Genomic DNA, 5,586 nt, shown 5'->3' on the forward strand with positions numbered 1-5,586 from the left:
GTTGGATGATGAGGGAGGACTTGTAACCTCTTCTTTAGGAGCCACATGATTCTTCTCCTCGTCTTCATTTTCTGAGTGTTGTTCTTTGGATTTCCAATAAGATACATCTTAATCAAAAGTCATGTCTCTGCTTCCTTTCACTAGTCATTTCCCTGGAACATAGATCATATAAGCTTTTGATGATTCACTATACCCAAAAAATATTCCCTTCTTACTGGAAGGCTCTAATTTGTTTCTCTTATCCTTGGTTACATGTATGAATACTGGATAATCAAAGATCTCATATGATCAACTTGTGGTTTTTGACCAATGAATGCTTCTTTGAGAGTCTTATCTTCTAGAAGCCTACGGGGACTTCTATTCAAGATGTAGATAGTTGTCTTGGAAACTTCTCCCCACAAAAACATTGGTACATATAGATCATGTATCTTTGCCTTCATGGACTCTTTAATAGAATATATGTTCTTTCTTTCAACTACTCCATTCTATTGAGGACTATAGGGAACTATCAACTCCCTCTTAATCTTGAATTCCTTACAAAAGGAAATGAGCTCCTTGGAGGTGTATCCTTCTCCATTCCTTTATCTCAGGATCTTGATTCCCTTCATTTTTGGTTCTCCACTTCAACTTTGAATTCTTGGAACATTATGAAAAATTTTTCTTTGGACTTCATCAGATAGATCCACGTCTTGTCGGAGAAGTCATCGATAAAAGATACATAGTATATAGCACTTACAAGAAATTTCATTGGCATGGGACCATACACATCGGAGTGGACTAGATCCAAAATTTCTTTGGACCTATGTTTACTGCTTGGAAAGGGTTTCTTAACATTATTTCCAAGAGCACATCTCTTACACACACCTTTAGGATCTATTTGCAAATTTGGTACACATGAAACAATATGCTTCAAAACTAAAAAATATCTATAATGAAGATGTGTATATCTCCAATGTTATAGCTCACTAGGGTTAATATCATTATGTACTAAAGCTTTGGAAGATTTCCCCAGGAGTCTATACAACCTTCCTTCATGAATCCCAAAAACCCTAGCAGAGCTTATACTAGAGCCCTTGTCCCACACAAGGACTTTCCCATCAATGAAGGCCACTCTATCTCCTTTATCTTCTAAACATGAAATTGAAACCAAATTCTTTTTCAAACCTGGAACATAGAGTATGTTTCTCAAGTGAATGTTTTCACCTATTTCCATCTCAATAGATGTTGTCCCAATTATTTTGACTATATAGTTGTTTTTGTCTCCAAGCTCTACCTTTTGTGTCAATATTATTTCCATCAAACTTGTACAATGATCATAATCCCTTGTCATATGTCTTGAAGCTCCATTTTCAATCATCCATATAATGTTGTCATTTGCAAGATATCCTGCAAGTACAGAATAATAGAAGTGGTATTTATCTCCTTCAACTTTGGATCTCTTGGACTGCTCACCAAATTCTACCATGGTAGCATGTTGATTTCCTCTCTTCTTCCTATTATTGAACCTTTTAGGACATTGGGCTTTGAAGTGACTAATTTTTTTTGCAACGAAATCATTGAATTTGAGACATATCTTTCTTCCCTTCAGGATTAGCTTTTCTATCAAAAACCCCTTTTCTTCTTCTGAAAACTAGACTTCTTTCTTCCTCCAACTTTCATGGAACCAGCTGCATAGGGTTGAGATTATTTTTCTTATTTTGTATTTCTTTCTCTAGATAGAAGTCTTGATTCTTCCTAATCACAAGCTGACCATAGTTCTTCCAAACTCAAATCCTCCTTTCACTTGATTATACCTATTGCAAATTAATCCCATGAATGTGGTAGTCCATTAAGTGTTGAAGTCACAAGTTCTTTATCAAAGATAATTTCATTAATATCTTGTATTTTATCTGTTAGTTGTGAAACCCTCACAAAGTATGAAGTCATTGTATCATTCTTTGTCTTTCTTATATCATGAAGCTTATTTATCAAGCTCATGACTTATATGGTTAACAATATATAACTTATTTAGGGCATCATCCATCTTCTTTGAAGTGTCAAGCTTTGATATGTATGGAATAAGATGGTCCTTAATGGAGTCCACAATAATTCTCATGGAAATGGTGTCATATTTCTTGTACTTCTTCTTTCTAGCTTCATCTATAGGTTCAATCACTTTGCCTTGCACAATTTACAAAATATCTTCTTTTGCAAGAATTAGGTCAATTCTTATCTTCCAAGCCCTAAAGTTAGTGGCCCCTCTAACTTGTTCTTTGATTTCATAGTAGAGGCCATGGATGCAACTTGAATATAGATCTAGGGTTTCTTCAAGGTGATCTCAAGGTAGGGTTTTTCAAGGAATGATCTCAGTTCTCTTTTGTTTGCCAAATCTCTAATATCATGTTGATTTTTTAGTACAATTGATACAAGTACAATATTTCTATGGTAATTACTTGTGAATATATATTATAGTTCTTTTATCTTCATCAAGCAATCACACTTCAAAAATTCAACTAATAACCATGAAAATAAAGTAGATATCACAAAGTGTGTGAGAGAGAGATATGTGAGTGATAACTGTGTATTTTATACCCAAGATACCCACGAGACTTGTCTCTTAAATTAAATCATGTCTCTTTGCAAATTAAATTCTAGTAATCATGTCTCTTTGTAAATTAAATTCTGGTAAATTTGTACATTTACATTTTTACTCATATTTGTTGAAGTGTTGAATATCATGTAAAATATGGTGGGAAATAACTCTTGGTATGTATATTTATTTACATCTTGTTCCTATTCCATCTTTTATGCAAATAATTTCTTAAATTATGGCGGGATGTAACTGATGGTAAATATGTTATTTACATAAGTATGAGATATTTTCAAGGATCTTAATTTTAGGTGGTTTTTTTTTATTTCCTTTATTTTAATTTAAAATTAAATTTTCTTTCGTGTTTTTAAATAGTATTATAAATACATCAAGGATTATGAAGACCAAAAAAAGCTACATTCTTCAACACTCTTTTCATAGATGAGTTGCTAGGACTCTATCTTCTTCCCTATACAAGGTCCTCTCTTCTTTTCCTAACTGGCAAGGAATTCTCTCAATGCAGCCTATACACAATACAACCACCTGAAAGTAACAATAATTAGGCAACAAAATCAAGGCTTTGCAACCACTTTGTGGTGCCTGATAACTCTATGTGGCATATTGTCTAATATGACAACCAGATCTATGTGTTTTATCTTTTGTGTTCAATCCAATTCAAAATGCAAATTCTCTTCATATTCCTCCTACTGAGGTATAAAAGAATGATTCAACTTGTTGGCCCTCTAGTGTCAAGGAATTACTCACAAGGATGTTTGATCTACTTGACATTTTCATCATAAATTGCTGATAAGAGGAGAAACTAAAAATCAGTTAGATTTTTCAGAATGTCCCTTATAATTCTCAGGAAATAATATTGAAACCTATCTTGAGACAATATGTGACCATCCTCATCAAACAAAATAATTTTGATGGGTCTGCTAATCAAAACTTTGGTGGACATCCATTTATTTAGAGTGCCTGGCATGTTAATCATTATTTGGTCATTAACTGGTTCATGACTAAAGATTGAAACATAATTTCCAGCATTAGTTGGCACAACACTAAATGATTGTGGTGCAAAAATATTAGGATTAGGCAGACTCAACATACCAACAAAAAAACTTCATCTCCATCCACAACTCACTCCATATCCATCAATGCCAATATTACTAACAAAGTGTTGATGTAAGAGTGGATGAAATAATAGCTCAAAAGGAAAAGCCACAAACCAATGAAAATCTAAAGGATACAATCTATAGAGAATGAGAAAGTAATAAGAAGAGGAAGAATAAAAACAAGAACAATAAGAAATACAATTCCAATATCCAAGGACACCATCTAGAATTGTCCAAAAGTATCATTCAGATCATCATATTTTTGGTGATATCTATATAGGAGTTCAAACTAGAAGAGGATTGGTAATTGCACCAAAACAAGCAAAATTTTATTTGGTATCCAAAATAGAGGCCAAGAAAATTACACACGCTAATGAATATAGGCATTGGGTTAATGGTATGGAGGAAGAACTAAAATTAGATTGACAAGGAAACATGGTAACTTGTACCTAGACCAAAAGACAAAAATGTGACTGACACCAAATGAGTCTTCAGAAACAAGTTGAGTGAATATGGACAAGTAGTATGAAATAAAGAAAGATTGGTCCATAAAGGATATGCTCAAATTGAGGGTATTGAATTTGAATAAACCTTTGTTCCAATTGAAATATTACAAGAAATCAAAGAGTTTTTGTCATTTGCGTGTTTCAAAAAATTCAAAGTCTATCAAATGGATCAGGGAAAATTTTAAGAACCCCCCTAAATTTATAAATATAATAAATGGACGAATCTCCATGGTATATAGGAAAAATGGAAGGCGATTTTATCAATAATATAATATGTATATATAATTTTTTGGCGAATCTCTCATGAGGCATGGCGAATATTTTACTCAATTATAAAATCTTGTAATATCTTGGCGAGTCTTTCACTAAATAATAAAACTTTGTAAAGTCCTAGTGAATCTTAGCATAGGCTACATGCTGGTTTAATTACCCCATTTAAATAGGCTACATTCCAGGTCAATACCATGTGCCATTTTGGTGAATACCATGGGTCAATACCATGTGCCATTTTTATTTTTATTAATTCTAATATTAGGGTTAATAATGGTTTTTTGCATGGTATTAATAACAATCTAGTGCATGGTATTTGTCCCATAGTATTTTGGCCATAGGTTTCACCTAAATATAACCCATTTTTTGAGTGTTCGTAAATATAAGGTGACTTATGGAGTAAATATAAAAAAATGTTTTATTTGTTTACCATACCTCTCTTTTATTTATATTTTTATTAATTTACCATACCTCTTTTACAAATATGGTATTTGGCCCATAGGATTCACTTAAATAAAACCTCTTTCTTGAGCCTTCATAAATAGAACGAGGGTTATGGACTAAATATAAAAAGAGGTTTTATTTATTTACGATACCTCTAGTTTATTTATATTTTTATTTATTTACCATACCTTTTAAGTATAAAAAGACGTTTTATTTATTTACCATACCTCCACTTTACTTATATTTTTATTTGTTTACACCCTTACATGTATATAAGGTGACTTATGGAGTAAATATAAAAAATGTTTTATTATTTACCATACCTCTCATTTATTTATATTTTTATTAATTTACCATACCTCTTTTATAAATATGGTATTTGGCCCATAGGATTCACTTAAATAAAACCTATTCTTGAAAATGGGCGAATGGATTCACTTAAATAAAACCTATTCTTGAAAATGGGCGAATGGAAGGTTGTAAGTCCTAATTTCAAGGGCTAAATTTACCTTTTTTACCCTCTCCCTTAAAATAAGGTGGGCTATTTGAGGTGATTTGTAAAAATGTACTATGATACAAAATATTCGCCCACTAAAAATCTAAAACCCCTTAATTTCGCCAAAGGGCGAACATTCGCCCCTAAAATTATCCTTGAAATGGATGTTTAGTCAACTTTTCTAAA

The sequence above is a fragment of the Pinus tabuliformis genome, chromosome 2_2, assembly GCF_031772625.1.
Source record: "Pinus tabuliformis cultivar Carrire ecotype Pingquan chromosome 2_2, CPIR1, whole genome shotgun sequence".
NCBI lineage: Eukaryota > Viridiplantae > Streptophyta > Pinopsida > Pinales > Pinaceae > Pinus > Pinus tabuliformis.